Source organism: Pristiophorus japonicus, chromosome 9, assembly GCF_044704955.1.
Source record: "Pristiophorus japonicus isolate sPriJap1 chromosome 9, sPriJap1.hap1, whole genome shotgun sequence".
NCBI lineage: Eukaryota > Metazoa > Chordata > Chondrichthyes > Pristiophoridae > Pristiophorus > Pristiophorus japonicus.
In genome coordinates, this window is record NC_091985.1 from 199,703,053 (window position 1) to 199,724,648 (window position 21,596).

Consider the following 21,596-nt stretch of genomic DNA (forward strand, 5'->3'; position numbering starts at 1 on the left):
TCCAGTATTCTGGATCGCAAACAATATCCCCACCCCCGAGTTAAAATAATAATGTTGTTGTTAAATCGACAAACAGTGAGTAAAGTTCAGAACAAGGCGTTCCCTGGTGCTGTGTGGGAGTCTCCGCCTGTGCTGGGCAAGTCCCAGCAGTTCTCCCGCACCCACCAGGCGGGACAGGACAACACTGGCACAGAAGCTTGTTGTTTTGTCTGTGAGTGGCACAGTGCAGTCCTTCTAACTGATTGTGTTTGACCATTGCTGCGGTTAAATCCAGTCTGCCCGCCCTGGCCATTATATTTATGCAGTGTTAAGGACCCTGCACCGGTGCTCTGGTCTGTCTGTGCCCAGTTTGTCTGTATTAATCCAGTCCTGGGGGAGTTTCAAGGCCCTGTTGCTCTTTCCTGACACTTTGTTCCTTTAATTCCTAGAGTCACTTTATCAATGTATTTTAGCAGCTCTTCAACCAACAACATAGCAGTTACTTGCTTCAGTTCTGTAAAACTGTTTAATATAAAGAGCCCAAGAGATTAAACATTCTCCCACACTGCGGGATAAATAGACGTGTATTGATACAGCATCCCAGACCCTTGTCCTACTGGGTGTGTATGGGGTTTCACAGTGTATCAGAATACTGCCAGGTGTGTATGGGGTTTCACAGTGTATCAGGATCCTGCCAGGTGTGTATGGGGTTTCACAGTGTATCAGGATCCTGCCAGGTGTGTATGGGGTTTCACAGTGTGTCAGGATCCTGCCAGGTGCGTATGAGGTTTCACAGTGTATCAGGATTCTGCCAGGTGTGTATGGGGTTTCACAGTGTGTCAGGATCCTGCCAGGTGTGTATGAGGTTTCACAGTGTATCAGGATCCTGCCAGGTGTGTATGAGGTTTCACAGTGTGTCAGGATCCTGCCAGGTGCGTATGAGGTTTCACAGTGTATCAGGATTCTGCCAGGTGTGTATGGGGTTTCACAGTGTGTCAGGATCCTGCCAGGTGTGTATGAGGTTTCACAGTGTATCAGGATTCTGCCAGGTGTGTATGAGGGGTTTCACAGTGTATCAGGATCCTGCCAGGTGTGTATGAGGGGTTTCACAGTGTATCAGGATCCTGCCAGGTGTGTATGAGGGGTTTCACAGTGTGTCAGGATCCTGCTAGGTGTGCATGAGGTTGAATAAGTGAGCGCAATACAACACCTACACATTTACCAATAACTCAAAAATCGGAGGAAATTGTAATTTCAATCTGTACCATATGAGGATTAATCACAAAGAGAAATAAACGTTTATTCTGTTTCACCACCCTTTGTACTTCTGATTCCCAGATTCTGACAACCTCTGAACTAACGGGTACAGTCAGACTTCGCACAAGTGAAATACAGTTTAAAATCTCCATGTCATCACTTACCTTTCAGGTGACTGGGTACTTCGGATAAACCTCGTGCGATGTTCGTGTAATCAGATGGATCAGAACCTGTTTAAATCAATGAACTTTCATGAAATCAGATCTGTGTAATATTATATTTAAATCTGCAGTGTTTGAATTTTAATTCAGTGTGTTATTTTACCACACTGAGTTCCTGTATTTAAAATATCTCCACTTCTGACCTTATAAGAACATAAGAAACAGGAGCAGGTGTAGGCCATACAGCCCCTCATGCCTGCTCCGCCATTTAATAAGACCATGGCTGATCTGATCATGGACTCAGCTCCACTTCCCTGCCCGCTCACCATAACCCCTTATTCCCTTATCGTTTAAGAAACTGTCTATTTCTGTCTTAAATTTATTCAATATCCCAGCTTTCACAGCTCTCTGAGGCAGCGAATTCCACAGATCCACAACTCTCAGAAGAAATGTCTCCTCATCTCAGTTTTAAATGGGCGGCCCCTTATTCTAAGATTTTGCCCTCTAGTTCTAGTCTCCCCCCATCAGTGGAAACATCCTCTCTGCATCCACCTTGTCAAGCCCCCTCATAATCTTATATGTTTCGATAAGATTACCTCTCATTCTTCTGAATTCCAATGAGTAGAGGCCCAACCTACTCAACCTTTCCTCATAAGTCAACCCCCTCATCTTCGGAATCAACCTAGTGAACATTCTCTGAACATCCTCCAAATCAAGTATATCCTTTCGTAAATATACGTGCACGCAGTATTCCAGGTGTGGCCTCACCAATACACTGTACAGCTGTAACAAGACTTCCCTGCTTTTATACTCCATCCCCTTTGCGATAAAGGCCAAGATTCCATTGGCCTTCCTGATCACTTGCTGTACCTGCATACTAACCTTTTGTGTTTATTGCACAAGTATCCCCAGGTCCTGCTGTACTGCAGCACTTTCCAATCTCTCTCCATTTAAAAAATAACTTGCTCTTTGATTTTATTCTGCCAAAGTGCATGATCTCACACTTTCCAACATTATACTCCATCTGCCAAATTTTTGCCCACTCACTTAGCCGGTCGATGATCTTTTGGCTTTTTTTTTGTGTCCTCACACATTGCTTTTCCTTCCATCTTTGTATTGTCAGCAAACTTGGCTACGTTTCACTCGGTCCCTTCTTCCAAGTCGTTAATATAGAAACATAGAAAATAGGTGCAGGATCAGGCCATTCGAACCTGCACCACCATTCAATATGATCATGGCTGATCATGCAACTTCAGTACCCCACTCCTGCCTTCTCTCCATATCCCCTGATCCCTTTAGCCGTAAAGACCACATCTAACACCCAACGAACTGGACTCAACAACTTTCTGTGGTAGAGAATACTCTGGGTGAAAAAGTTTCTCCTCATCTCGGTCCTAGATGGCTTACCCCTTATCCTTAGACTGTGACCCCTGGTTCTGGACTTCCCCAACACCAGGAACATTCTTCCTCCATCTAACCTGTCTAAACCCGTCAGAATTTTATATGCTTCTATGAGATCCCCTCTCATTCTTCAAAATTCCAGTGAACATAAGCCTAGTCGATCCAGTCTTTCGTCATATGTCAGTTCTGCCATCCCGGGAATCAGTCTGGTGAACCTTCGCTGCACTCCCTCAATAGCAAGAATGTCCTTCCTCAGATTAGGAGACCAAAACTGCACACAATAATCAATATTCAAGGTGTAGTCTCACCAAGGCCCTGTACAACTGCAGCAAGACCTCCCTGCTCCTATACTCAAATCCTCTAGCGATGAAGGCCAACATGCCATTTGCCTTCTTCACCGCCTGCTGTACCTGCATACCAACTTTCAATGATTGATGAACCATGACACCCAGGTCTCGTTGCACCTCCTCTTTTCCTAAAGTGCCACCATTCAGATAATATTCTGCCTTTGTGTTTTTGCCCCCAAAGTGGATAACCTCACATTTATCCACATTATACTGCATCTGCCATGCATTTGCCCCCTCACCTAACCTGTCCAAGTCACCCTGCAGCCTCTTAGCATCCTCCTCACAGCTCACACTGCCACCCAGCTTAGAGTCATCTGCAAACTTGGAGATATTACACTCAATTCCTTCATCTAAATCATTAATATATATTGTAAATAGCTGGTATCCCTGCACTGACCCTTGCGGTACCCCAATAGTCACTGCCTGCCATTCTGAAAAGACCCGTTTATTCCCACTCTTTACTTCTTGTCTGCCAACCAGTTCTCTATCCACGTCAATACATTACCCCCAATACTATGTGCCTTAATTTTGCACACCAATCTCTTTTGTGTAAACAGATTGTAAATAGTTGGGGTCCCAGCACTGATTCCTGCGGCACACCACTGGTTACTGGTTGCCAACCAGAGAATGAACCATTTATCCAGACTCTCTGTTCTCTGTTAGTTAGCCAATCCTCTATCCATGCTAATATATTGGGGTCAAGTTTCGGCCTGAGTTGCTCCTATTTTTTGAGTATCTTAGAAATTGCAATTCTCGGCATTTAGTTTGCTCCAGTTCTAGTCAGTTAAAACAGTTTCAGTTTGGAACAGATTTTCTTTTCAAAAGGGGGCGTGTCCGGCCACTCACGCCTGTTTTGCAAGTTTAGGCAGTGAAAACTTATTCCAAACTAACTTAGAATGGAGTAAGTGTAGATTTTTATACGCTCAGATCAACCTTGCCCACACTTAGAAAATCAGGCGTAGGGAACGAGGGATTGTGGAGGAGGGTTTAACAAACATTACACACTTCACTTTTACAAATAAAGAGCCATCATCAATAATAAATGATAAATAAACCAATAAATCAACCCAAATAAATTAAAAAATTAAAAAAAATATATTTCTTCTCACCTGCAGCACCAGGGAGAAGAGGGGAAGGGAAGATATTTGTTGGGGGGGGGGGGATAGAAGTAGATGGGGTGGGGGGGGAGAAAGATGTAGATGGGGGGGGAGAGAGATGCAGATGGGGGGGAGAGAGAAGTAGATGGGGGGGGGGAGAGAGAAGTAGATGGGGGGGGAAGAGAAGTAGATGGAGGGGGGGAGAAGTAGATGGGGGGAGAGAGAGAAGTAGATGGACGGGGGGGGAGAGAGAAGTAGATGGGGGGGGAGAGAAGTAGATGTGGGGGAGAGAGAAGTAGATGGGGGGGGAGAGAAGTAGATGGGGGGGGGAGAGAAGTAGATGGGGGGAGAGAGAAGTAGATGGGGAGGGGGAGAGAGAAGTAGATGGGGGGGGGAGAGAGAAGAAAATGGGGGGTGGAGAGAAGTAGATGGGGGGGAGAGAAGTAGATGGGAGGGGGGAGAGAAGTAGATGGGAGGGGGGAGAGAAGAAAATGGGGGGTGGAGAGAAGTAGATGGGGGAGAGAGAAGTAGATGGGGGGGAGAGAAGTAGATGGGGGGGAGAGAAGTAGATGGGGGGGAGAGAAGTAGATGGGGGGGAGAGAAGTAGATGGGAGGGGGGAGAGAAGTAGATGGGAGGGGGGAGAGAAGTAGATGGGGGGGGAGAGAGAAGTTGATGGGGGGAGAGAAGTTGATGGGGGGGAGAGAGAAGTAGATGGGGGGGAGAGAGAAGTAGATGGGGGGGGAGAGAGAAGTAGATGGGGGGGGGAGAGAGAGAAGTAGATGGGGGGGAGAGAAGTCGATGGGGGGGGGAGAGAAATAGATGGGGGGGGGAGAGAGAAGTAGATGGGTGGAGAGAGAAGTAGATGGGGGGGGGGAGAGAAGTAGATGGGGGGAGAGAGAAGTAGAGGGGGGAGAGAGAAGTAGATGGGGGAGAGAGAAGTAGATGGGGGAGAGAGAAGTAGATGGGGGGAGAGAGAAGTAGATGGGGGGAGAGAGAAGTAGATGGGGGAGAGAGAGAAGTAGATGGGGGGAGAGAGAAGTAGATGGGGGGAGAGAGAAGTAGATGGGGGAGAGAGAAGTAGATGGGGGGAGAGAGAAGTAGATGGGGGAGAGAGAAGTAGATGGGGGGAGAGAGAAGTAGATGGGGGAGAGAGAAGTAGATGGGGGAGAGAGAAGTAGATGGGGGAGAGAGAAGTAGATGGGGGGAGAGAGAAGTAGATGGGGGGAGAGAGAAGTAGATGGGGGAGAGAAGTAGATGGCGGGAGAGAGAAGTAGATGGGGGAGAGAGAAGTAGATGGGGGGAGAGAGAAGTAGATGGGGGAGAGAGAAGTAGATGGGGGGAGAGAGAAGTAGATGGGGGGGAGAGAGAAGTAGATGGGGGGAGAGAGAAGTAGATGGGGGAGAGAGAAGTAGATGGGGGGAGAGAGAAGTAGATGGGGGGGTGGAGAGAAGTAGATGGGGGGGTGGAGAGAAGTAGATGGGGGGTGGAGAGAAGTAGATGGGGGAGAGAGAAGCAGATGGGGGAAGAGAGAAGTAGATGGGGGAGAGAGAAGTAGATGGGGGGAGAGAGAAGTAGATGGGGGAGAGAGAAGTAGATGGGGGGAGAGAGAAGTAGATGGGGGAGAGAGAAGTAGATGGGGGGGTGGAGAGAAGTAGATGGGGGGAGAGAGAAGTAGATGGGGGGAGAGAGAAGTAGATGGGGGGAGAGAGAAGTAGATGGGGAGAGAGAAGTAGATGGGGGGAGAGAGAAGTAGATGGGGGAGAGAGAAGTAGATGGGGGGAGAGAGAAGTAGATGGGGGAGAGAGAAGTAGATGGGGGAGAGAGAAGTAGATGGGGGGAGAGAGAAGTAGATGGGGGGAGAGAGAAGTAGATGGGGGGAGAGAAGTAGATGGGGGGAGAGAGAAGTAGATGGGGGGAGAGAGAAGTAGATGGGGGAGAGAGAAGTAGATGGGGGAGAGAGAAGTAGATGGGGGGAGAGAGAAGTAGATGGGGGGAGAGAGAAGTAGATGGGGGGGTGGAGAGAAGTAGATGGGGGGTGGAGAGAAGTAGATGGGGGGGTGGAGAGAAGTAGATGGGGGGAGAGAGAAGATGGGGGGGGGGAGAGAAGTAGATGGGGGGGTGGAGAGAAGTAGATGGGGGGAGAGAGAAGTAGATGGGGGGGAGAGAAGTAGATGGGGGGGTGGAGAGAAGTAGATGGGGGGGAGAGAGAAGTAGATGGGCGTGGAGAGAAGTAGATGGGGGGGGAGAGAAGTAGATGGGGGGAGAGAGAAGTAGATGGGGGGGGAGAGAAGTAGATGGGGGGGGAGAGAAGTAGATGGGGGGGGAGAGAAGTAGATGGGGGGTGGAGAGAAGTAGATGGGGGGTGGAGAGAAGTAGATGGGGGAGAGAGAAGTAGATGGGGGGGGAGAGAAGTAGATGGGGGGAGAGAGAAGTAGATGGGGGGGGAGAGAAGTAGATGGGGGGGTGGAGAGAAGTAGATGGGGGGTGGAGAGAAGTAGATGGGGGGTGGAGAGAAGTAGATGGGGGGAGAGAGAAGTCGATGGGGGGAGAGAGAAGTAGATGGGGGGGTGGAGAGAAGTAGATGGGGGGGGGAGAGAAGTAGATGGGGGGGTGGAGAGAAGCTGACGTTGCCCGGCTGCCGCTGCCGACGACTCTTCGGGTAGGGCCCGCCCCAGCGAGAGGCCAGGTAGATTAGGTGATTAAGAAGGCATACAGAATGCTTGCCGTTATCATCCAAGGCATCGCATACAAACGCAGGATGCAAGCCATCAGGTCCAGCGGATTTATCTGTCTTTAGTCCCATTATCTTACTGAGTACCACCTCCTTATGATTGTGTTCAGTTCCCCTCCCACCGCCCCCATAGCACCTTGACTATCTACTGTTAGAATATTGTTAGTGTCCTCTACCGTAAAGGCTGATACAAAATATTTTGTTCAGAGTTTCTGCCATCTCAATGTTCCCCATTACTAATTCTCCGGTCTCGTTCTCTGAGGGACCAACATTTACTCTAGCCACTCTCTTCCTTTTTATATATACCTATAGAAACTCTTGCTATCTGTTTTTATAGTTTTGTGCTAGTTTACTTTCAGAGTCTATCTTCCCTTTCTTAATTTTTTTTTGTCATTCTTTGCTGGTATCTAAACACCTCCCAATCTTCTGTCTTCCCACTAGTTTTGGCCACTTTGTATGTCCTTGTTTTTAATCGGATACCGTCCTTTATTTCTTTAGTTAGCCACGGATGGCTGTCTTTTCTATTCCACCTTTTCCTCTTCACTGGAATATATTTTTCTTGACAGTTGTGAAATATCTCCTTAAATGTACTCCACTGTTCATCAACCATCCTGCACTTTAATCTATTTTCCCAGTCCACTTTAGCCAACTCTGCCCTCATACCTTCATAGTCTCCTTTATTTAAGCTTAGTACGCTGGTTAGAGATCCAACTTTCTCACCCTCCATCTGAAATTGAAATTCAGTCATGCTATGATCACTCATTCCAAGGGGATCCTTCACCAGGAGATTATTTATTAATCCTGTCTCATTACACAGGACCAGATCTAAGATAGCCTGCCCCCTGGTTGGTTCCGTTACATGCTGCTCAAGGAACCCATCTTTCAGTATTTTGTCCAACTTCGATAACCTGTGACGCATTTTCACAAAGGATTCCCACATCACCCTTCGGGCCCGAGAGCCTTTCTCCATCACCAGATTGAGGAGAAATTTGGAACTGTCCGCCCGGTTTCCCTTCTCCACGAGCTCAGTGACTTTCTGTAAAGAATAATACTGAATGTATTGAGAAGCGGAGTGAAAGACAAACAGTGAGAATAAGAAGGAAAGAATCTGCTCAGTGATGCGATCTCCCAGTTGTTTTGAGCACAGAAAAAAGTCACTGGGCCAGGTCGTGATCGATTCTGAACATGGGCTGAATATAAACATCTTGATTCAGTCATTAACGGCAATGAAATGGGATGACACTAAAATAGAAATCAGAAATATTGTTCTCAGAGAGTCAGGGATCACTGAGAATCCGCAGTAGTTTTCAGGCAATTCGTTTGTTGGGCACTGAAAAGCAAATCATAGTTACTGATTAACGATATGTTACACTTATTTCACACTTACTACCTGCTGTCACGCTTTGTTCATTTGTTTAAAAATGAAACAGCAGCAGATCAGCACTCCAGCTACAGGGAAAGTACGATTCTGAAGTGAGGGGTGCAAGAAAGACTTGCATTTATATAGCGCCTTTCACAACCACCGGATGTCCCAAAGTGCTTTACAGCCAATGAAGTACTTTTGAAGTGTAGTCACTGTCGCAATGTGGGAAACACGACAGCCAACTTGTGCCCAGCAAGCTCCCACAAACAGCAATGCGATAATCACCAGATAATCTGTTTTTTTCTAATGTTGATTGATTTAGTCATTAACGGCAAATAGGATAAATATTGGCCAGGACATCGGGGATAACTCCCCTGCTCTTCTTCGAAACAGTGCCATGGGATCTTTTACGTCCACTTGAGTGCAGACAGGACCTTGGTCTCATCCAAAAGACAGCATTCTGACAGTGCAACATTCCCCTCAGTACTGCACTGGAGTGTCAGCCTTGATATTTTATGCACAAGTCCCTGGAGTGGGACTTGAACCCACAACCTTCTGACTCAGTGGCAAAAGTGCAACCCACTGAGCCAACAGTAGATACTATGATTACAAAACAGAGAAATTACACCGACTAATCGAAACAACCACTGTTGATTTATTGGATAGGTGAAACGACAGATGAATCAGACAGAAGAGAAGGCCGCCATTCGTGCCTGTGCCAGCTTTTTGAAAGTGTTATCCAACTAATTCCATTCCTTTGCCCTTTCCATGTAGCTTAGCAAATTTATTCCTCTTCCGTGTATCCAATTCCTTTTTGAAATTTATTAAATCTCATTCCACCACCACCTAGCAGTGCATTCCCAATCACAACATAGAATCATAGAAATTTACAGCACGGAAAGAGGCCATTTCGGCCCATCATGTCCATGCCGGCCAACAAAGAGCTACCCAGCCTAATCCCACTTTCCAGCTCGTGGTCTGTAGCCCTGCAGGTTACAGCACTTCAGGTGCACATCCAAGTACTTTTTAAATGTGGTGAGGGTTTCTGCCTCTACCACCCTTTCAGGCAGTGAGTTCCACACCCCCACCACCCTCTGGGCGAAGACATTTCCCATCAAATCCCCTCTAAACCTTCCCCCAATTACTTTAAATCTATGCCCCCTGGTTTTTGGCTTCTCTGCTAAGGGAAAAAGATCCTTTCTATCCACTCTATCCAGGCCCCTTATAATTTTATACACCTCAATGACGCCTCCCCTCAGCCTCCTCTGTTCCAAGGAAAACAAACCCAGCCTATCCAATCTTCCCTCATCGCCAAGATTCTCTACTCCTGGCAACATCCTCCTCTGTAAATCTTCTCTATACCCTCTCTAGTGCAATCACATCCTTCCTGTAATGTGCTGACCAGAACTACTCGCAGTACTCTAGCTGTGGCCTAACTAGTGTTTTATACAGTTCAAGCATAACCTCCCCCGCCCTCGCTCCTGTATGCTATGCCTTGGCTAATAAAGGCAAGTATTCCGTATGCCTTCTTAATCACCTTATCTACCTGGCCTGCTACCTTCAGGGATCTGTGGACCTGCACTCCAAGGTCCCTTTGTTCTGTTACACTTCTCAGTGTGTAATGTGTATTCCCTTTCCTTGTTAGCCTTCCCCAAACGCATTATTACCTCACACTTCTCCGGATTGAATTCCATTTGCCACTGTTCTGCCCACCTGACCAGTTTATTGATATCTTCCAACAGCCTACAGCTTTCTTCTTCATTATCAACCACGCAGCTAATTTTAGTATCATCTGCAAATTTCTTAATCATACTCCCTATAGTCAAGTCGAAATCATTGATGTATACCACAAAAAGCAAGGGACCAAGTACTGAGCCCTGTGGAACCTCACTGGAAACAGCCTTCCAGTCACAAAAACACCCATCAACCATTACCCTTTGCTTCCTGCCTCCGAGCCAATTTTGGATCCAACTTGCCACTTTGCCCTGGATCTCATGGGCTTGCAGGTGTAAAACAAAATTACAAAAAAGAGCTCTCCAGTCCAATCCCACTTTCCAGCTCTTGGTCCATAACCCTTGTAGGTTACAGCACTTCAATTACATATCCAAGTACTTTTTAAATGTGATGAAATTTCTGCCACCCTTTGAGGCAGTGAGTTCCAGAGTCCCACCAACCTCTGGATGAAAAACATCCACCTCAACTCCCCTCTAATCCTTCTACCAATTACTTTAAATCTATGCCCCCTGGTCATTGACTTCTCAGTTCGAGGGCAATAGGTCTTTCCTATCCACTCTAGCTAGGACCCTCATAATTTTGTACACCTCAATCAGGTCACCCTCAGCCTCCAAAGTAAACAGCCCCAGCCTATCCAATCTTTCCTCATAGCTAAAACGTCCCAGTTCTTGCGACATCCTCGTAAATCTCCTCTGTACCCTCTCGGACGTAAGCACATTTTTCTTGTGATGTGGTGGCCGGAAATATTGCCTCTGGTTCTTATACAATTATCTTAAATTTGTGTCCTCTGGTTACTGATCATTTTGCCATTGGAAACAGTTTCTGCTGATTAACTATCAAAACCCTTCACTTACCACATCTCCCCTAAATCTCTCGGCTCCAAGGACAACAACCCCAGCTTCTCCAGTCTCTCTACGTAACTGAGGTCCCGTATCCCGGGTACCGTCTGAGCAAATCTCCTCTGCCCCCGCTCCAAGGTCTTGACATCCGTCCTCAATACTCCAGTTGGGGCCTAAACAGTGATTGAGAAAGGTTTAGCATAACTTCCTTGCCTTTGTACCCAATACCTCTGTTTATAAAGCCAAGGATCCCATATGTTTTTCTCACCGTCTCAGTTTGTCCTGCCACCATCAGCTTTTTACGTACGTACACCCCCCCGGGTCTCTCTGTTCCCGCACTCCCTTTAAATTGGTAGCATTTAGATCATATTGCCTCTCCTTCGGCTTGTTCTCACTGGAGGAGAAGGGAAGGTTGAGGGGGTGATGTATTGCTGTTTCACTTTGCCCAGTACAGTAGAAGCAGAGGACACGGTTGTGATTGAAAAGAGGGTAAATTCAAAACTAAGCTGTGGAAACAATATTTCAGTGAGTGAGTGGTCATTATGGGGAACAGGCTCCCTAGGGAGATGGTGGAACAGAAACATAGAAACATAGAAAATAGGTGCAGGAGTAGGCCATTCGGCCCTTCGAGCCTGCACCGCCATTCAATGAGTTCATGGCTGAACATGCAACTTCAGTACCCCATTCCTGCTTTCTCGCCATACCCCTTGATCCCCCTAGTAGTAAGGATTACATCAAACTCCTTTTTGAATATATTTAGTGAATTGGCCTCAACAACTTTCTGTGGTAGGGAATTCCACAGGTTCACCACTCTCTGGGTGAAGAAGTTTCTCTGAGAGTGGTGAACCTGTGGAATCAGCTAGTGTTGATTCTTTAAAGGGCAAATTATATACATTTATTTCAGAAAGTAACATTTTTGGATGCAGTATATGAGAAATTTGAGATATGACATGTGGTAAGTACAACATCATTTCATTCTGAGAAACAGGGGACCTATGGTTTCCAAAGCTCTCAACCTCGGGAGTTTCCTCTCCTGATCTCGGAGTCTATTGTACACTAATTGATAGAGATCGATTAGTCAACAACTGCATTGCCATTGCAGCATGCGACTACAAGGATGTTAGGAGGATTACACAGACCTCGGTCTTTTCTCATCTAGCAATTCCTTTGTTCCTATATTAAGATATTCTGTCAGCTCTGTGATGTTAGAATAATCTAAACTAATCCTGTGTCCAGCCTACTTACATGATTATCTTGTCCATTTCAGTGGGCATCTGTCAACCAAAGACCGAGTCCCTTCACACCCTCTTCAGCCGCCTGTCCCAGTCTGTCCCGGTAGAATTTTGTCAACTGGCACTTTGTCAAGAGCTCAGTGATTGTAGAGTTCGGATCTGTGAACACAAATGGCCACATCAAACAGCTTCAGAAAACCCATATACACCACATGTGCCACATTCCATCAATCTATTCTTAAAAACAGTATACAAATTTGTTAAACACGACTTATCTGCAACTTATCGGTTCCTGCCGCCCCTGAATCGGCAAATGTTGACTAATTTAACCATGACATGCAGTTTTTCGGGGTTTGCTCACAACGCAGCACCCCCGCTACTCTCTATCTCATCTCCACTGCTCGATAGCCTGCAAAACCCACCGAGCAATGTACTGTTTCCCTTCCTATTCCTTAACTGTAGACTCTATCTTAACATAACTTCTGGGAACATCCTTGTGGTTCTGGCGCTGTCACAGAACACTAATACTGGAATCTACAACTATTTTTCACTCCCCTCAAAATGTTAGAATCAGAATCACTTTGCTCTGACTCCTATGCAAACCCAAACCCCGACCTATCTCATAGGCAGTCCCTCGAAAATCGAGGAAGACTTGCTTCTACTCAAAGTGAGTTTTCAGGTGACAGTCTCTGTCACAGGTGGGACAGGCATTGAGGGAAAGGGTGGGTGTAGAGTCTGGTTTGCCGCACGCTCCTTCCGCTGTCTGCGCTTGATTTCTGCATGCTCTAGGCGATGAGACTCGAGGTGCTCAGCGTCCTCCTGGATGCTCATCCTCCACTTAGGGCGGTCTTTGGCCAGGGACTCCCAGGTGTCAGTGGGCATGTCGCACTTTATCAAGAAGGCTTTGAGGATGTCTTTGAAACGTTTCCTCTGCCCACCTGAGGCTCGCTTGCCGTGTAGGAGGTCCGAGTAGAGCGCTTGCTTTGGGAGTCTTTTGTCGGGCATGCAGACAATGTGGCCCGCCCAATGGAGCTGGTCGAGTGTGGTCAGTGCTTCGATGCTGGGGATGTTGGCCAGATTGAGAACACTGATGGTGTGTCTGTCCTCCCAGGGGATTTTCTTTCCCAGAGATGGTCCCACCTATTCTAGGATGTTCTTCCCTCAAGCACCATGGAGGCAACTTATCATTCAGCACCTACTCAGGGCTGCAGAAGAGGCAGTATAATTCCCTTGACTATAGAATCCCCCACCACTATCGCACTCCTATTCCTGTGCCCCACCTGCCTCTGACCCCCACCCTAGTCGGGGTGGCCTCCTGCTCTCAGGTTGCTCAGGAAGGCCACTCCCGGGTCAGTGTCTCCATCCACCTTACAGTCTCCAATACCAGGTATCTACTCAACAGCTCCAGTACTCAGGGGCTCCCTCCACCCGGGACCACTGTTCCCTCTAAGGTGCATGCGTGCACTAATCCCTGAGCTCCTGAGCAGTAGAGAGAGAGCGCGAGCGAGCAAGAGAGACTGAGGGGAAGAGAGCGAGAGAGACTGAGGGGAGGAGAGAGCGAGAGACACTGAGGGGAGGAGAGAGCGAGGGAGACTGAGGGGAGGAGAGCGCAAGAGAGACTGAGGGGAGGATAGAGCGAGAGAGACTGACGGAAGGAGAGAGCGAGAGTGACTGAGGGGAGGAGAGAGTGAGAGCGACTGAAGGGAGGAGAGAGCGAGAGAGACTGAGGGGAGGAGAGAGCGAGAGCGACTGAAGGGAGGAGAGAACGAGAGCGCGAGAGAGACTGAGGGGAAGAGAGAGCGAGACAGACTGAGGAGAGGAGAGAGCGAGGGAGACTGACGGAAGGAGAGAGCGAGAGAGACTGAGGGGAGGAGAGAGCGAGAGAGACTGAGGGGAGGAGAGAGCGAGGGAGATCGAAGGGAGGAGAGAGCGAGAGTGCAAGAGAGACTGAGGGGAGGAGAGAGTGAGAGAGACTGAGGGGAGGAGAGAGCGAGGGAGACTGAAGGGAGGAGAGAGCGAGAGCGCGAGAGAGACTGAGGGGAGGAGAGAGCGAGAGAGACTGAGGGGAGGAGAGAGCGAGGGAGACTGAGGGGAGGAGAGAGCGAGAGAGACTGAGGGGAGGATTGAGCGAGGGAGACTGAGGGGAGGAGAGAGCGAGGGAGACTGAGGGGAGGAGAGAGCGAGGGAGACTGAGGGGAGGAGAGAGTGAGAGAGACTGAGGAGAGGAGAGAGCGAGGGAGACTGAGAGGAGTAGAGAGCGAGGGAGACTGAAGGGAGGAGAGAGTGAGAGAGACTGAGGGGAGGAGAGAGCGAGAGCGACTGAGGGGAGGAGAGAGCGAGAGCGACTGAAGGGAGGAGAGAGCGAGAGCGCGAGAGAGACTGAGGGGAGGAGAGAGCGAGACAGACTGAGGAGAGGAGAGAGCGAGGGAGACTGACGGAAGGAGAGAGCGAGAGAGACTGAGGGGAGGAGAGAGCGAGAGAGACAGGGGAGGAGAGCGCGAGGGAGACTGATGGAAGGAGAGAGCGAGAGAGACTGAGGAGAGGAGAGAGCGAGAGAGACAGGGGAGGAGAGAGCGAGGGAGACTGACGGGAGGAGAGAACGAGAGAGACTGAGGGGAGGAGAGAGCGAGGGAGACTGAAGGGAGGAGAGAGCGAGAGTGCAAGAGAGACTGAAGGGAGGAGAGAGTGAGAGAGACTGAGGGGAGGAGAGAGCGAGGGAGACTGAAGGGAGGAGAGAGCGAGAGCGCGAGAGAGACTGAGGGGAGGAGAGAGCGAGAGAGACTGAGGGGAGGAGAGAGCGAGGGAGACTGAGGGGAGGAGAGAGCGAGAGAGACTGAGGGGAGGATTGAGCGAGGGAGACTGAGGGGAGGAGAGAGCGAGGGAGACTGAGGGGAGGAGAGAGCGAGGGAGACTGAGGGGAGGAGAGAGTGAGAGAGACTGAGGAGAGGAGAGAGCGAGGGAGACTGAGAGGAGTAGAGAGCGAGGGAGACTGAAGGGAGGAGAGAGTGAGAGAGACTGAGGGGAGGAGAGAGCGAGAGCGACTGAGGGGAGGAGAGAGCGAGAGCGACTGAAGGGAGGAGAGAGCGAGAGAGACTGAGGGGAGGAGAGAGCCAGAGAGACTGAGGGGAGGATTGAGCGAGGGAGACCGGGGTGGAGGAGAGAGCGAGAGAGACTGAGGGGAGGAGAGAGCGAGGGAGACTGAGAGGACGAGAGCACGAGAGAGACTGAGGGGAGGAGAGAGCGAGAGAGACTGAGGGGAAGAGACCGAGAGAGACTGAGGGGAGGAGAGAGCAAGAGAGACTGAGGGGAAGAGAGCGAGAGAGACTGAGGGGAAGAGAGCGAGAGAGACTGAGGGGAGGAGAGAGCGAGGGAGACTGAGGGGAGGAGAGAGCGAGGGAGACTGAGGGGAGGAGAGAGCGAGGGAGACTGAGGGGAGGAGAGAGCGAGGGAGACTGAGGGGAGGAGAGAGCGAGGGAGACTGAGGGGAGGAGAGAGTGAGAGAGACGGAGGGGAGGAGAGAGCGAGAGCGACTGAGGGGAAGAGAGAGCGAGAGAGACTGAAGGGAGGAGAGAGCGAGAGAGACTGAAGGGAGGAGAGAGCGCGAGCGCGAGAGAGACTGAGGGGAGGAGAGAGCGAGGGAGACTGAGGGGAGGAGAGAGCGAGGGAGACTGAGGGGAGGAGAGAGCCAGAGAGACTGAGGGGAGGATTGAGCGAGGGAGACTGAGGGGAGGAGAGAGCGAGAGAGACTGAGGGGAGGAGAGAGCGAGGGAGAGTGAAGGGAGGAGAGAGCGAGAGAGACAGGGGAGGAGAGCGCGAGGGAGACTGACGGAAGGAGACAGCGAGAGAGACTGAGGGGAGGAGAGAGCGAGAGAGACAGGGGAGGAGAGAGCGAGAGAGACAGGGGAGGAGAGAGCGAGAGAGACAGGGGAGGAGAGAGCGAGGGAGAGTGAAGGAGGAGAGAGCGAGAGAGACTGAGGGGAGGAGAGAGCGAGGGAGACTGAAGGGAGGAGAGAGCGAGCGTGCAAGAGAGACTGAGGGGAAGAGAGAGTGAGAGAGACTGAGGGGAGGAGAGAGCGAGGGAGAGTGAAGGGAGGAGAGAGCGAGAGCGCGAGAGAGACTGAGGGGAGGAGAAAGCGAGAGAGACTGAGGGGAGGAGAGTGCAAGAGCGCGATAGGGACAGAGAGATAGAGAGAAAAGCAGAGAGAGAGAGAGAGAGTGAGAGAGAGAGAAAGAGGGATTGGAGGGGGGAAAGAGAGAAAAGAGTGAAAGAGACAGACAGACAGACCAGACGAGTGTCGCCCAATCCCGGGGACTGAGTGCCAGCTGCAACACAGGTGAACCACTATTTGTTTATTGAGAAAGACACAGAAAATACTTCGATTAAACTGATGCACAATTTCGATTTGGTATAAATGTTTGAAATAGATTAAAAATTGAGTACAAAATTAAGTTTATTTCCCACTATTTAATTGGAAAGTGACTAAAATAATTCAACACTTTTCATGATAAAATCAGGGCATATTGTGGAGAATGTTTGAGAGAAAAATTTTAGAATGAAATTTGTAAATTAATATCTTTACGTCAACGTAATCGTAAACATTTCCAAGTCAGTCTGATGGTTCTCCTGTCCAGGAAGAAAGATGAATGTTTATTTCTGTTAAATCATATATTTTCCTGCTTTTTGTTTTTAATTCAGTGACGCAAATTGTGTGTGTGGTTTTCTGCACTTGTGAATAAGTGCTGCATTTCTGACATGTTACTTGGGCTGTGTGCTGGCTCAAGACGACAACGCTTATTAATGCAAGTGATTGAAGTTGGAAATACGGATACCCGTTTTTGCTCAATTCTTCTTCATACTGTGAAATACAGCACTTTATATTTGTTGGTTGCCTGGTTTGTGATTATTATAAATTACTTATGTGGACGTACAGCACGTCAGCGCCATCGGAAAGCCATTGCTCCTGCTGCTTGTGCAGCCATTGCTATAGTGACATGAGAGATGGGGCTAATACTTTGAAAAGTTTCAAATTAATACCAATTGCACGAATAGATATGCCTCTTTCAGCTCACCTTGGGTTGTTTAGCGATGCATAACCGTGTAACGGAGTGACGTCTCTGAAGTGTTATTGTGCATTTATTTTATATCCTAGTCATTTCTGACAAGTATTTTTTTGTTAAAGAGTTTGTACATGACGAACTAAAAGTATTTAATTAATTCTTCCATTGAAACTTTCAGAATGGGCATGTAAATGACAGATTAATTTCAATATAGATAATTGTGAGGTGATACATAAGAACATAAGAACATAAGAATTAGGAACAGGAGTAAGCCATCCAGCCCCTCGAGCCTGCTCCGCCATTCAATAAGATCATGGCTGATCTGGCCGTGGACTCAGCTCCACTTACCCGCCCGCTCCCCAGAACCCTTAATTCCCTTATTGGTTAAAAATCTATCTATCGGTGATTTGAATACATTCAATGAGCTAGCCTCAACTGCTTCCTTGGGCAGAGAATTCCACAGATTCACAACCCTCTGGGAGAAGAAATTCCTTCTCAACTCGGTTTTAAATTGGCTCCCCTGTATTTTGAGGCTGTGCCCCCTAGTTCTAGTCTCCCCGACCAGTGGAAACAATCTCTCTGCCTCTATCCTGTCTATCCCTTTCATTATTTTAAATGTTTCTAGAAGATCACCCCTCATCCTTCTGAACTCCAACGAGTAAAGACCCAGTCTACTCAATCTATCATCATAAGGTAACCCCCTCATCTCCGGAATCAGCCTCGTGAATCGTCTCTGGTACATTTTGGTCGGAGGAATACGAGGCTACCTGCTCCTTGTAAAAGAAGAATCTAAATGAGGTAGAGGTGCAAAGCGATCTAGAGTGTAGATTCACAAATCATTAAAAGTAGCAGGCACAGGTTAAAAAAGGCAGAAAAGTGCAAATGAAGCACTGGGGTTAATTTCTGGAGAAATAGGGGCCGAAATTGCCCCTTTCTATAAGAGCCGTGACCACCTCCAAGATGCAGCCGTGTTCGGTCAGGGCTCACCGCTCGGTCAGCGTGGACCGGCTGCCATTTTGTAAATTGCCCTCCTTTATTTTTGGAGCAATGTACGGGACTGTCTTCCCGCCCTGTCTGGCTCACGCCGGCCTCTTCCCAACCGGCGGCGACCCCCCTTTCCACCCCGTGTGGGAATTGCCCCGTGGTAAAGAAATGGGCCGCCGCTCGGTGCCCACAACAGCTTTCCCTGGTGGGAGGCTCCTTGTGGCTGGGTGGCGTGCCCGCCCGTAAGTGGAGGGCGCACTGCCGCGGCCGCCATTTTATTTTTCATTGTTGGCCCACTGCCTGCTGGCGGCCCGACAGCGGTGGCACGGGTTTGGCCGGGCCGCCAACAGGCAGCCAGCCCGGCACCTCCTCTTGGGTACCGTGCTGCTGGCCCGGCCGAATCCCTCCCTGGTGGCCCAGTGTTGGCCACTAAAGTGGCTGCAGAGTTCCGCAGCGGTCTTCCCCTTTAACTGAACGGGAGGGGTGTTGCGACGCGCAGCTGATGACTCGCAGCGCCGGCCGTTCCAACCCGCCACTTCTATCCCGCTGACAGCAACACCACTCCGATTGAAAATCACCAGACCACGCATTGGGGCGGAGAAAACACTAAAAAAACCACTAAGTGCACCCCGTTTGGGGCAGAGGGCAATTTCAGCCCCATACAATTCAAAAGCAAAGAAGTTATGTTAAACTTGTAAGGAACTGTGTCTGATTGTCTCATGACTTGAGACAGTGGGGTGGAAAATGGCATTGGTGTATACATGCTTTTAAGTGGTTGCTGTTGTTTTACAACTTGTCCCTGGACGAAAAGGTCGCGCTCAAAGGAGTTCGTGGCCCGCTCAGTGCGAAAATAAATTGGAGGGAACGAACATTGCCCGTGACTGCAGTATCCCTCTAGATGGTCACTCCCTTTCATCTTTCTTCTCAGCCCGTGTCCTGTTCCCTCTTCCTGTGTGAGCTGCAGATGCTTGCACGAGATCAGGACCCTTCGTCAGAACAGAAATGATAATAGGCCCTGAAATTCCAGCCTCCCCAGGTCCGTACGGAATGTGTATGGACCCGGGAAGGCATGGCAAAGCTGGTTTTCGGCGAGCGATGCGCCGAAAACCTTCTTTTACAATCTGTCAAGTTCTGGCTCGACAGATCGCACATCTTGGCAGCAAGGACACTCGCATGGGCAAGATTGCGCTATTTGCCCATCTTTGAAGGTTGGCATGCAGGTACAGCAGGCGGTTAAGAAAGCAAATGGCATGTTGGCCTTCATAGCGAGGTGATTTGAGTACAGGGGCAGGGAGGTGTTACTACAGTTGTACAGGGCCTTGGTGAGGCCACACCCGGAGTATTGTGTACAGTTTTGGTCTCCTAACTTGAGGAAGGACATTCTTGCTATTGAGGGAGTGCAGCGAAGGTTCACCAGACTGATTCCCGGGATGGCGGGACTGACATGTCAAGAAAGACTGGATCAACTGGGCTTGTATTCACTGGAGTTCAGAAGAATAAGAGGGGATCTCACAGAAACGTTTAAAATTCTGACGGGTTTAGACAGGTTAGATGCAGGAAGAATGTCCCCAATGTTGGGGAAGTCCATAACCAGGGATCACGGTCTAAGGATAAGGGGTAAGCCATTTGGGACCGAGATGAGGAGAAACTTCTTCACCCAGAGAGTGGTGAACCTGTGGAATTCTCTACCACAGAAAGTTGTTGAGGTCAATTCACTAAATACATTCAAAAAGGAGTTAGATGTAGTCCTTACTACTCGGGGGATCAAAGGGTATGGCGAGAAAGCAGGAATGGGGTACTGAAGTTGCATGTTCAGCCATGAACTCATTGAATGGCGGTGCAGGCTCGAAGGGCCGAATGGCCTACTCCTGCACCTATTTTCTATGTTTCTATGTTTTGCCCAGCAAATGTCCTTAAACTCTTGTGCCTGGTCAAAGCAGGCGCATAGCCTATTTTTATGAGCACAAGAGTTATAAAACACATATAAAAATAAAATGTAAAAAATATTTTAACATTAAAAACCCTGCTCACTAAGGCAAGATTATTTTAAATCATAATTAAAAAAACTTTAAAACAATTGGAATATTTTTTTTCTAAGACATTTATTAACTTTCATTTAAATTAATGTTAAACATGTGATGTTTTTCTTTTTTAAATTAGTGTTTTGGTGTGGTGGGGGGAGGGGGGGGGATGTTTTTCAATCATAATAATGAGAACTCCGACTTACGGAGCTATTATGAATGAGAAACTACTTTACCTGGATTGGCTGCCCACATGACTCCAGCTCTACGTCCGGTGCGCAGGGAGAAGAGGCCTCAGGACCGGGATCGCTCGTGGGCGCAGCAGCAAAAGGTAAGTGTGCATCTTTTCTCTAGAATTGAGTCAAACGCCTGCGGGAAGAAGGAACCGGGATTTCAGCGCCATAATTAAGAGTTTTGTCAACCTACTCGAGAGTCCATTCTCATTCTTGTTGAAGATGTTGGATCTTCTCCCCTGTTGGGACCTTCAGCCATGGTGGTGACAGACGTTCCCAGTCTCTGATGCTCTGTAATAAATATATTAATAGGAGGGTTAGACAGAAATATTAAAATGAGGAGAACGTTGCCTTGTTAAACATGATATCCAGTCCCTCCTCCCCCATCAGTACAACAGCGGTTAGCTCTGGGAGCGAGCATTTCCCGAGTGTTACGATCAACTCTCCACATCAGGTGTGACACAGACAGCTGCCATGAGATCCAGTGAGTCCCGCTGATCTCCACAACCCAGTTCCAGACGGACTCCCGTCGGTCGAGAATCCACATTGGGAGCGCCTATTGGTGAGATTTACTGACACATTGCAGGCCCAAACCAGCCTCATTCCTGAGGTAGGGAATATTCTGCTGGGAAATATGGAGCGGGTGATCATTGATGTATTAAAATGATCCTTCACTCGGTTTTACACAGTCTGGTAGCATTTTATTATTTTTATTCAGATGTGGTGTTTAATATTTTTGATTTGCTGAGTTTTGATATTAAATTTTGGCATTTATGAATATGATATCCATCAATATACACGATATCTAGCTGGGTGTGATTCCTCTGGTCTCAACAGGCAGTGACATTGCCCGTGTGTTCATGGGGATGTGTCCTGGCTGGTGCTTCAATTTGAATATATTTACCGTATCTCTCATGGTGTCAGCACCTGAATTATGAGCACTGTCGGAGGTGAGAACATTTACCACTGTTCTACTAATATTAACACTAATGTAGAATGTTATGAATCATGTCAATTTAGACAGTGAGGTAATGCACAGCATTTGTTTATTGAAATACTTTAGGGCTCTTAAATCTCAGAACACGCGATAAATATATAAGTGGTAGCTGGACTGCTGTTCGACAATCATTCTCCACTTGTGCGTGTGTCTCGCTCCGT

General features: G+C 48.4%; 1 protein-coding gene across 6 annotated transcripts in view; it reads right to left on the minus strand.

The window, feature by feature from the left end:
- LOC139273394 (NACHT, LRR and PYD domains-containing protein 3-like) overlaps positions 1 to 21,596 on the minus strand; it is a 63,267-nt gene that overhangs the window by 36,791 nt on the left and 4,880 nt on the right. For 2 of the 6 annotated variants that reach the window (XM_070890257.1, XM_070890258.1), the window contains one exon: positions 20,632 to 20,729. The gene's annotated coding sequence lies outside the window, so the exon portion shown is untranslated. The other 4 variants (XM_070890255.1, XM_070890254.1, XM_070890252.1 and 1 more) reach the window with 4 other exon arrangements.